The following is a 12,608-nucleotide window of genomic DNA, read 5'->3' as shown; positions in this document are numbered from 1 at the left end:
GAAGAAAGCATTGGCTGGTTGCATGGCAACCGTGTGTAGCAATGAGAAGGGATGGGTTTGGCAGTGGAGCGGGGAGGGGTGAGCATGGCATCCAGTGGTTGCAGGGAGCGGTGGGCTGCATGCCCATTGATGAGGGTGGTGGCAACTGGATTCTGCAGCAGCAGTGAGGTGAGGGGGTGTGACCTCACCCCTGAGGCCCTGGCACATTTGTCCCCTTTTGTTCATTGATGGCGAAGCCACTGCGTAGTACACAGTCTTGGTTTATTCCTGGACCTATAAGGACTAGGTGACATCTGTGACTAAGAGCATTTTATCAACTTTGGTTGTGGCTCTCCTGAAGAAGGATGATCTGGGTACTAGTATACTGCCACATCTTGGTAACCTTAGATTCCTGTGACATATTTTATATGAGGATCATATAAATTGGTCTGGAAGCACCAGTTGTTCAGGACATGGTGACCTGCTTGTTGATGATAGTTGGCCAAAGAGCTGTGCTGAAAGATTTACACTGGCTTTGAATTAGTTTCCTAGCATAATTCAGAGTTATGGTTTTGACCTTTAAAGTCTCAACTGGCATGGGTCCAAGGTATCTAAGAGGATGTCTTCTCCTATCTTCCCCAAATCATCAAATGGAGCCTTGATCAGAATGGTATCCTGATCTGATGTTAGGTTGTCTACCACAGGCAGTGGAGCATGCTTTGTGATGCTGCACTAACTATGGAATTCCTTCCAAAGAAAAGTTTGGCAGGTCACTCATTTTTTCATCAAGCCCAGCATTCTGTCCACAGTGGCCAACTACCTAGCCAAGAAGCTGGATATGTACCTGCCAAACTGAGATTCAAAGGCATACTGCCTCTAAACCTGGAGGCAGCATATAGCCATAAGTTCAAGTACTGTAAGAACCTCTTAGTACCCTTAGTACTTTGGTTTTGGTTAAAATTACACACAGGATAGAGAAGTCTGGAAAAAGGAAAATATATATTTTTATTCAAAACAACTCTAGCATCAAAGAAATCTATGACTTGATAACAAAATACTGCATTGGATGAATACAGTGACTCTTCTTGTTTGCAGATTATGGATGAGACTACCAGGCAATCTGTCATTCTTTGATTTCCCAAAGCATATCAGGCCCAACAATGGCATCTTTAACAGCACCATATGTTACAGTTTGGAAATAAATCTCTGCTATGCAAGAGTCACTTGAGATGATGTCTCATGCATAATTTAGGAATCAGACCATATTGAAAGTTATTTTAGTCTATGAGTATTTAAAGCAAGGATGGACAATACATAGTCATATGGCTGCATAAAGCCCCCATATATGTTTTCATGAGTTGACATTTATTAGAATCCTGAGATTCTCAAATTTCTTGTAAAAAAAATTCATGTAAGCTTCTAGCCCTCATTAATGTGGAGAGAAGACTGTGATGGCAATAATTGTTAAAGGATCTCTCTCTCATATATATATATATATATATATATATATATATATATATATATATATATATACACACACACACACACACACACACACACACACACACACACACATACATAGACATACACATACGTACATGAGAGAGAGAATTATATCTACCGTATGAGATCTATATAATTCCAAGTCTTTGTTTTCCAGACTTAAGTTCTAAAGAAGTTTGTATTAATGATCTACAATTGGTATTTGAATTTCATGTATGCAGAAATCTGATGAAAGAGCCGTATTAACCATAATTTGATTTTAAGATGACTCTCTTGCACTCTTCCACTTTCTAGTCTGTACTGACAACATTTAGGAATGACACACTAGGGAAGAAAGGTAGCACTTCTCAAAGTGCTCTAAATCCATAACCAGATTCAAAAGGGTTGAATCAAACCTTTTTGCAACCATTTTAGAATAGGTATGTGGATGACAACATGTCCACTAACTATAGATAGGCATTGATCATATTCATGAAAAAGATATGCAAATTATGGGCAAATCATGTGGATGGCAGAAAGTAGATGTGTGCAGCTGAACACTGGCCTTATACCAGTTGCATCTGTTGAATCAGGGAGATTCAACATGTGCTGCAGCTCTGGCAAACCTTGCATTGCCTGACAGCATCCTGGAGCTCAGAATGAGTTGGGTAAATTGGTACATATTGGCAGATCAAGCTACTAACATGTAGTTACAGGACCCTGGGGGCTACTGTACAGTAGTACTATTCCAAATCCATCCAAGCTTCCATGATGTGGTCCAAGCAGAACTATCCTGGATGCAGAGGCTGACCTGGAGATAACTAGATGATATGCTGGAGGCATGGGGAGAGGTTATTTCACTGCAGAACAATGTCCACTGCTTTTTGGAGCTGGACACTAATGCCAACAGCATTGTGTGTGTACCTCACCCTTTGAGCTGTTTTGAATGTGCAGAGACCAGGAATTTGATTGTGTCTTTTGTTGTGTACTTGCAGGCTTCTATGGCATGTACTTTCAATTAGCTTTCATTGCTGAAAGCTCAATCCACTTTCGGATCAAGGTCTTCCACTGCAATTTTCAAACAAACTACATGAACTAAATACGCCCTTGAGAATATTAAAATAACCTCCTATGTATTGAAATTACAAATGAAAATACAGCCTTTCTGGGTTTTCATACATATTTTTTCAGTAGAAATATACTTATAACTCTACAAATAACATTTATATTAAAGCTTTCAGTCTGCAAATCATTATGATTTAACATGGCAAAACAAGTGTTTTGGTTCTTGTCTAAGTCTCCCTTTTTGGTGAAGGAGTTTGGAAGGGGCAGAACATGGGTGAATAACAAAAATCAGCAAAGATAAGTGACTGAAAATAATACAAACACCACATTTATTTAGAAAAATAAACTGAAAATGCTTGTTTAGCTGGTACATTTTCCCACGAAGGACATATAACTGGCTATAAAAATGTAATGTCATACAAATGGGGTTTTCCCCTTGTATTAACTGGGAGGATACTGTCAATGTTCATTAAGAACACGTGAGTCATATAGGTCAATTTCTTCATTTTTTATAATGATATAAAATGTATTAAAAATTAGATCCATTGTAAAATCCATGTTAGCCTGTTGATGCTTTTTTATGATCTTGGTCTTAAGGAGCAACAATTTCCCTTGTGAGAAAGATTCCAGCTGTGAAAAGATAGGAGGACATTACATTTATTCACTTTTGAAGATGGATTTTCTTTTATTTCTTCTAGAATACCCTCAAGGTACAGCTTCCCGTGGGTTAAAATTTCATGTGGCCATCTGTGCAAATGATGACCTACATCATTCCCCTGAATGGAAGTGACAGTGCAAATATTAGAGTGCATTGAGATGCAATCTGTAACAGCTGAATTATCTGGGCAGAGGACAGGAAAGAACATCATTTCAAGCATTTTAGCATCATTGGTCCTCTCTTCTATGGCTTTGAATTTGCACAGGGGACAACAGAGATCTTCTCTTTCCACCCAAGATGATGAATTTTGTTGGAGTAAATGCATTGATTTTTCTGCAGTCGTTTAAGTGCTTTATACTTTCATTTAGCTACATATATTTAAATAATTTTTGGACACTGGCTGGACCACATTACATGACTATTTGCGATTCTTGATTTCTAAGCATTGAATTCCTTTAGTAACCGGCGAAGGTGGCTGTTTCTGTGATACAGCAAGATATTAACTCCTCTTTTTCTTCTGTCAGACTGAATGGTACTTAAGGCTGTGGCTTTTGTCAGGATTCAGCTCATAGCTTTTGGACAGGAGGCGGGTGGCTTAATGCAGATTACACCAGTGATCTGTTGTGCTCTGGTTCAAGGGTTTCCATGCTCTAAGGAGTGTCCCAGTTGTTATAATCAAATCTGGCCTGAAAGAAGTTCCAATGTCGAATCTTTTATGGGATGAATTGGTTAATATGCCTCCAAATGTTGACATTCCTTCCAGCCTGAAGGAGCAGGTAAGAGAGAAAAGGAGCAAGTTAGAAACTATATCTCATATGTAAGTACTCACACATCATCAATTAACACTCTATTCCTTTTAAAATGGTGTTCATCTCAGGAATCCTCACACTGTATATTTTATTTAGTTAATTAGATTTATATGTCGCCCTACTCCCATACGACTCAGGGTGGCTTACAAGCCTTCTACCCATGAGTTCCCAATGTCCTTTCAAACTAAAAGTACTAGTTTACTTCTCAACTGATCTCATTAAGTTATGTGTGTAAGGAACAATAGCCTTTCTACTCAGACCAGCTCGCGTGAGGGGAAGATCGCTGAGTCACCCCTGCTGAGCTGCCTGGGTGGGCTTCTCTTATAACTATTCTATATTTCTGGTAGATAACTTTGGTGCCACCAAGCACTCCAAATTTTTAAACATTGGACTGCCTGGGCTAGAGTGCTTTAATCCAGGGTTCGCTCTTTAGTTCAGGGTTGTCTATTAGTAGGCAATTTTTTTAAAAAACCACCTGTTCTCCACGTGTATGGCTGCACGTGGTGAGAGTTAGCGATAGCTGCCTTACAGTCCGTTTGGAAATGGTTTGCACTAGAAGCTTCCCCTCTCTCTCACTGAGAGTTAATTAAACACTTTGTGAGGGTTTGTAAAACAGAGAAAAACAATTTATTAAGTTGTTTGTCTTAGGCTTCAGCTCTTTGATTGCACATAGAAATGTTTAGCTTGATTATAAGAATATTCAAAACGGCCAGATCTTTTTGTAGGCGGCACATAATTAATCTTAGTTATTCAGTTACAAGAAAGAGATATTTAGGAATTTGCAAAGCAACACACACAAAAGAAAATAACTTCTAATGCAAGTACTAAAAATACTTTCTATGCTCTAATTTCCGAAGCCACAGCTTTACTTCATTCTCCCTTGAATCTCTCCAAAACCCTGGTGAGATCAAGCCCCTGCAAATCTCTGACCCTCAGAGATTTCTGCAGACTCACCCCAAGAGGACTTGGCTAGCCTCCATTCTTTGACTTTCACTTGGGTCGCACCTTCTTCTTCCCAGCAGCCCCAGGAGCCCTCATGTCCCACCCACCTGGTTGACTGAATGGTCAAGACCTAGGGTAGCCAGCCTGCCAATCAAGGGCAGGGGTTCACTTCCTGTTAACTCAGAGCTGGAAGACTGCTCACTACAATGTGGGACAAAGTAAATAAGCTGCAATTCTGGACAAAACTGAAATAAGACAAAACTTGTCCTCATCTCAGACATTAGGGCAGGGATGGAACCATAGCTCAGTGGTTGAATACCTACTTGGCATGACATGTTCATCTCCTGGCATCTCCAGGCAAGCTTGGAAAAGCTCTTGTACAAAACCCTGGAGAACTGCTATGAGCCAGCATAGACAATCCTGAGCTAGATGGACCAATGGTTTTACTCTGTATAAGATACTTTTTATGTTACTATCACTAGGGGAAGTGATAGTACCCCAATGGTGTATTTGAGTGTATGCCTTTATTTTGTCCTATATAAGTGAATGACTCTAATTCAGGCATCCCCAAACTGCGGCCCTCCAGATGTTGCTGAACTACAACTCCCAGCATCCCTAGACACAATTTTTTGTGGCTGAGTATGCTGGAAGTTGTAGTTCATGAACATCTGGAGGGCCGCAGTTTGGGGATGCCTGCTCTAAATCACTCCTGTGAATAAAAGGTAGAATGAATAACATAGGACAACACTATACTATGCACAAGGCTTGCCCACTACCACTTACAAGGAATGAGGAGCAGTGTTGCTGCTCTTTCTTCTAAAGGCAAATCTTTCCTTCCTTTTTGCAGGGAAAATGTTTCTGATAACCCCTACCCACAAGAAAAAAGACACCGAGGAACCAAGTGTAGCAGGAAGCTATCACTGGGTTCAATGGCAAAGTAAGAAGATCACAAACTGGGAAATAATTATGGGATAGCCTACCCAGTTTCTTATACGTATATATTTAAAAGATTTTATACCACTTTTAAAAAACATTTATTCGAAGTAATTCACAACAAAACATAAAACATAAAATCCAATCACAAAAAGAAAGAAAACAGAACTGTAACACATATGAAAGAAGATGAAAAATTCCATAAATTCACTCTAGACATGTCTGACTCTAGGACCTGAGCCAGCTTCAAAAATTTGTTAATTAAAATGTTAAATCCAAAGCCAGCCTAATTAGAACAGTCTTCAAGGCCCATTTAGAAGATTTGTGGGGATCTGACAAATTTCAGGTAAGGAGCTTCAGAAGTGTGGTGCCACCACTGAAAGGTTCTGGCTGTGGTTCCCACAGCTCAGATCTGTGAACATGAATAGAGAAGAACCTGAGATTAGGACCTTAAGGACTATCATCTACCTTGAGGTAACTTGGGCCTAGCCTCTATAGGGCTTAGGGCCTATAGTCAGGTATCTAAAGGACAGAGCTGGTTTTCTGCAACCCTTTGAGGAAAAAAATGGGCTGTAATCATGAAGATTCTTGTGAAAGACAGAAGTTCCCCCCACCCTTTGAAGGGATAGGACTGTATATCTCTGTACTTTCTTCCAGCCAGTAATAAATCAGCTTTTACCTACTGAGGAAGATTCTGAACTAGCATTAACAATGTTCTAATCCCACTGAAATCTACATAGTCACATCACTTCAGAGTAGTAGCTGTGTTAGTCTATAGCAGCAAAAACAATGAGTTTTGTGGCACCTTTAAACTAATATATTCATTGTAGCATAAGCATTTGTGGACTAGAGTCCAATTAATCAGATACAAGAAGTGTAATTCTCAGTAAGCCAATAGAGTGAAGGGAAGAACAAGATAGTCCATTTTCAGGAAACGCAAGAGGCCTGGTCTTGCAACTTTTAACTCTCTTCAAAGTATGCAAGATAAGCATTATGATAATAGCAGCAATTGGTGATTTTAAAAATCTAGGAACGCCAAGTTCATTTGTAATGTGATAGAAATGATTGGGCCTTATGGAAACCAATCAAAATTCCTTGCTTTATTGAACACGCGCGCATGTGCGCGCGCGCACACACACACACACACACACACACACACACACATCTGCTCCTTGTTTAATGCCTCTGGTAGAACACAGAACCAATATAGCTGCAGGGAAGTGCTACCGATTCTCTCTTGGCACCCTGCATCAACAGAATTTTTAACTAAGATCCAATTACAGGATATTCATTATTGATGATAATAAGTGAGCCGTAATGAACTCACATTTACTTTCTGATGCCAGACAGTCAAGAATTGTGGCATCCTGTTAAAAGTTGTAAACTTAGCACTTTTGAAACCAACCTAGAATGCACCCAGGATCCTGGAATATCAGGACTGTGTTTGTGTGTGTCTGTTTAATTTTAGCCCACCTTTTTTCAAAGCAGCTCAGGGTGGCATGCATGGATTCCATGCCAACTCTCATAACAGAGACAGTTTTTGTGAGAAATTTGTACTTGGTGAATGTCATCATTGAGCAGTGATTTGAACCGAGACTGTCCCAAGTCTGACACACTGTAGTATACCATGCTGGCTCTCAGAGTTCAAGATGGTGAAAAGATATCACAGGGAAATAGGAAGTAAGAAGTGGATGTATAGAAGAAATATCTTTTTAGCTGATCATTACAGTTCTGGATAGTCAAGGAGCTTGGACTTCATCTCAAGGTCTGAAGGCACCTTGGGGTCATGAAATGTTAATCTCTGAGCCACTCTCTCTCCCGCTGCCCCATGGCTGTCCAGAACTGACAAGCCTGTCTGGAAATTGTCCAATTTGTCCAGGATTTTTTTTGGGGGGGGGGGGGCATCTGGCTGATGTTTTTTTTAAAAGTATCTCTACTAGAAGAGGAGCCACCTAATGGCGCAGTGGGGGAAATGACTTGACTAGCAAGTCAGAGATTGCCAGTTCAAATCCCAGCTGGCATGTTTCCCAGATGATGGAAACACCTATATCGGGCAGCAGTGATATAGGAAGATGCTGAAAGGCATCATCTCATACTGTGTGGGAGATGGCAATGGTAAACCCCTCCTGTATTCTACCAAAGACAACCACAGGGCTCTGTGGTTGTCAGAAGTTGACACTGACTCAACAGCACACTTTACCTTTACCTTACTAGAAGAGGAATGAAGTATTGGGATAAGAGAGTAGATATTCAGAAGTTGTATGATTTCATCTCCACTAAAAAACACTGTTTTTAGAAGCATGCACACAGCATTAGAATGTCAGGCATAGTTTCCAGGTTAGAGGATGTAGCTCACAGGCAGAACTCTGCCACCTCTTAAGAAATAAGAACAGCCCTGCTAGATCAGGGCCCAAGGCCTATCGATTCAAGCATCCTGTTCCACACAGTGGTCCACCAGATGCCTCTGAGAAGCCTGCAGGCAAGAGGTAAGGGTATGCCCTCTTTCCTACTGTCCCACAACTGGTATTTAGAGGCATCATACCTCTGAGGCTGGAGGTGGCCTAGAGTAGGGGTGTGCATTTCGGTTTCCCCCCCTGTTTTTTGATTTGGACCAAATCTGAAACACCCCCATTTAATTTTTGATTTGAAATGAACCCATCCAAAACACAGCAATTTAATTTTTGAGCTGAATTTTCTTGAGTTGAATCCAAAACGTTTTGGATTTTAAAAGGGGGCCCCTGGGGAAAACAGGTGTGTGGGAGTGGTAGTGCCCAATGGGTGGAAGCTACCACCCAAATTTTAGAGGAATTGGGCAAAGGGCTGATTTTTGGTGAATTTTTGAAGTTTGCAAGTCTTTAAGATTTTTCCCATATGGAATAATGGAGGTTTCAGCAAAAGTATAGTTTCATGTCAGGGGAAAAGGGGTGGCCCAGAGTGGGGTGTGGTGGTTCGTAGTGCCCAATGGGGGCAAGGAAGCTACCACAATTATTTCAAGGGAATTGGGAAAAGGGCTGATTTTTAAAGAATTAATGACATTTACGCGTCTAAGATTTTCCCCATAGGGAATAATGGAGGTTTCAGCAAAAGTATAGCAGATGTTCTGTTTCTGAAGTGTTCAGTGTAGAGTCTCTGCTGGCATATGAGATTTCCAGTGACAAATAAGAATCCACTGTCATCTGCTACCAGAGAGTCTACACTGAACATCTCAGAAACAACAAAACTCTGTACCCCACGGGCTTGTGGGTATGGGGTTGGTTGGCACCCTATGTGCACTATACCACCACCTGCTCTGGGCCACTTCTGTGCCCCCCAAGTGGAATTGTGGGGCTGTTGAAACCTCCATTATTCCCTATGGGGAAAATCTTAAAGATGCATAAACTTCATTAATTCTTTAAAAATTAGCCCTTTGCCCAATTCCCTTGGAATCAGGGTGGTGGGCAGGCACCCATTGGGGCACTACCACCTGACCCACTCTTCTGCTCCTGAAGCCCCCCTTTCTGCCCTGAATCTGGCCCAAAGACACCCAAACTTCAATAATTCCTAAAAAATCAGCCTTTTGACCAATTCCTTTGTAAACTCACCACCCATTGGGGCACTACCACTCGACCGACTCTTTTGTCCCTGGAGCCCCCTTTCTGCCCTGAATCTGCCCCAAGGACACACAAACTTCAACAACTCCTAAAAAGTCCACCTTTTGACCAATTCCTTTGTAATGACCAATTCCTACCACCCAATTCCTACCACTCAACCCGCTCTTCTGCCCCTGAAACCCCCTTTCTGCCCTAAATCTGCCCCAAAGAACATTAACAGCGCACACCAACAACAGCAGTGCTGTGCAAAGAACCAGGTTTCCAAAGCAGGGAATTTAACAGAATCGGACACAAATGGAACAATGTGTCAAAATAATAACTCTACTGACAGATGGATTTGATACAATGTCAATAACAAGCAGCCACCAGATAGATACAATGTGACCAGGGAAGACCTCTCTCCAAACAGGAAAATAACCCAAATACACAAATCAAGATTAGAGACATGTCTGTGGTGTGTGTGTGTGTGTGTGTGTGTGTGTGTGTGTGTGTTAAAATTATAAATGGGTACTCTCACTCAGTCTTCTCAAATGCTAGGTCTCTCTGTAGTCCACTGCTGTGGGTAATAATTCTCTCAGCAGCAGGAAGAAGTATAAAACAAAGAAAACTTTAAAAAAAAACAACCCCTCTTTTCTTCCAAATATCTCTTTCAGAAAAAGAAGAAGCAAAAAATGCAGGAGAGAATAGCACAGGTAGAGGTAGCAGGCTGGCAGCAAGCAATGGTGGCAATGCTGGGCAATAGCAGTCATGCTGAGCATTAAGGCTGAGGAATCAGGCAATAGAGCTTTCTCTTCTCCCACACACAAGGCAACAGAAAGGAAGAAATGGCACTTGCACCCCCAATAAATACCCTGGTGCAAAACCTCTCCAAAAATTCCCCCCAACATTGCTGTTCTTTGCCCTCCGCCCGGTCAAGGAGGGTGAATTTAAACATTAAAATTCCTTAAAAGGAATTAGGAGGCAATTGCCAGCAGATCAGTCCCTGCTTTCGCTGACCAGTCTGCAGGCTTGAAGGGCGGGAAATTCAAACAGACGTCAGAACTCAGAATGGAGACTGAGGAGAAAGACTTCTAGCGATCTCAAAATGGAGATCCGGAACGTTTTCCAAAATACAAAACTTTTGGATCCAAAATAGGTTCAGTTCATTTCATATACAAAAATCTTCAGAATTGGATTCTGTGTTTCATTTTATATTAAAAAAACACCCGAAAATGCCATTTTCAAGTACAAAATGTTTTGTACCCGAAACGAAAGGCACATCCCTAACCTAGAGCCACCACACTAGTAGTAGACTTGTCCTCCATGGAATTGTCTAAGCCCCTTTTAAAGCCATCCAAGCTAGTGGCCATCACCACATCCCATGGCAGAGAATTCCATAGATTAATTATGTGCTGTGTGAAAAAGTACTTGCTTTTGTTGGTCATAAATTTTCTGGCCATCAGTTTCATGAAATGACCCCTGTTTCTAGTGTTGTGAAAGAGGGATAAACACATTCTTTTTAACCTCTCTACTCCATGCATAATTTTATACACCTCTGCCATGTCTCCCTATAGTTGCCTCATTTCCAAATTAAAAAGCCCCAGATTCTGTAGCCTTGCCTCATAGGGAAGGTGCTCTAGGTCCCTGATCATCTTGGTTGTGCTCTTGTGGACCTTTTTCAGTTCTACAATGCTCTTCTTAAGATACAGTCACCAGAACTGTACACAGTACTCCAAATGTGGCTGCACCATAGATTTGTACAATAATATTAGGATTTTTATTTCCAACCCACTTCCTAATTATCCCTAGCATGGAATTTCCTCTTTTCACAGCTGCTGTGCAGAGAGTTGACACTTTCAATGAACTGTCCACCATGACCCCAAGATCGCTCTCCTGGTCAGTCACTAACAGCTCAGATCCCATCAGTGTATATGTGAAGTTAGGGTTTTTTACCCCAATATGCATCTCTTCACACTTGCTTACACTTAAACGTAGGGAAGTGCCCGGACTGGTTCGGAGGCCATGCTGGAGGCCTCTGAAACGGTCCGGTTCCGAGCCGGTCCGGCATGGAGGGGGGTTGTAGCTTTAAGGGCAGGGGGGTGGTACTTGTGACGTGTGACGTCAGCGGAGCATGCGCGCAGCGGCAGGTGCGCACGCGCGGCAGAATGGGTGCATGCGTGATCTTTACTTCGGTACTTGCAGGCTAACGACGGGGCCAGGGGCGGCAGGGAGGAACGCTGCTGCCCCAGAATCTTTCTCTAAAACCACAGCACCGGAGGGGGAAGAGCGGCGGTGGGGGGGAGTACCACCCCTGCCCTTAAAGCTACAACCCCCCCGTGCCCGTCCAGACTGGTTCGGACCCTTGCACACCCCTACTTAAATGCATTTGCCATTTTGTCGCCCACTAACCCAGTTTGGAGAGATCCTTTTGGAGGAAAGATCTTCTTGTTTTAGAAATTACCATAGATTGTAGGCCTTCAATATGATCTCATTGTCTCCTTGCAAGGATGCAGCCCTTGTTCTGCCCTCCTAACATTGCATAAAATGTCAACCAATAAAAATATCTTTGTGGTAGAACTTGGCAGCCTTATTTACAGGGTTTGGAGAACAGGAATTAATCCATCTTAGCTTTCTTCAATTTACTGAACCAGTGCAATCAGTATTTATATCTGAATCTTCAAATCCACTAATACCAATGTATGGCAAAATACTGTTTATACCTTGGTATTGGCGGGTTTCGAAGAATCTTCAAAACCCACTAATACTAATGTATGGCAAAATACTGTTCATACTTTGGTATTGGCGGGTTTTGAAGATTCAGGTGTAAATACAGACTGTACTGATTCAGCAAATTGAAGTCGTTCTTGTGACATGTGCATCAGAGCGTTATCTCAGAAACAGGCTGAGGAAAAATGTACTATGATGGATTATTTAGCAGAAAGAATTTTTTGAAATATTCATATTTAACAATGTACCAAGGCTTCTGTTTGAGCTTCGACTTTCCAAATGTTCCCTGTAGTGCTGAAGTCAATCTCTCCTCTCCCCACAAAGACCTAAGAATTAATTTTAAATGTAGAGACTCATTTAATGCCTGGATGTGGTACTGAAAATGAAATAGTGAGTGGTAATGTCATTTTGGGTGCAATTATATGAGATTCTGTTGGAACTAGG

The 12,608-nt window shown here is 41.6% G+C and overlaps 1 protein-coding gene across 5 annotated transcripts in view; it reads right to left on the bottom strand.

Annotated features, from left to right (window-relative positions):
* Positions 1–1,491: 1,491 nt before the first annotated feature.
* Positions 1,492–12,608, bottom strand: part of PRR16 (proline rich 16) — a 168,735-nt gene continuing 157,618 nt past the window's right edge. For all 5 annotated transcript variants that reach the window (XM_053288301.1, XM_053288305.1, XM_053288306.1 and 2 more), the window contains one exon: positions 1,492–3,948. The gene's annotated coding sequence lies outside the window, so the exon portion shown is untranslated. The remainder of the gene's footprint in view (positions 3,949–12,608) is intronic.

The sequence above is a fragment of the Hemicordylus capensis genome, chromosome 2 (assembly GCF_027244095.1).
Source record: "Hemicordylus capensis ecotype Gifberg chromosome 2, rHemCap1.1.pri, whole genome shotgun sequence".
NCBI lineage: Eukaryota > Metazoa > Chordata > Lepidosauria > Squamata > Cordylidae > Hemicordylus > Hemicordylus capensis.
This window is presented reverse-complemented; position numbering and strand designations above follow the sequence as displayed.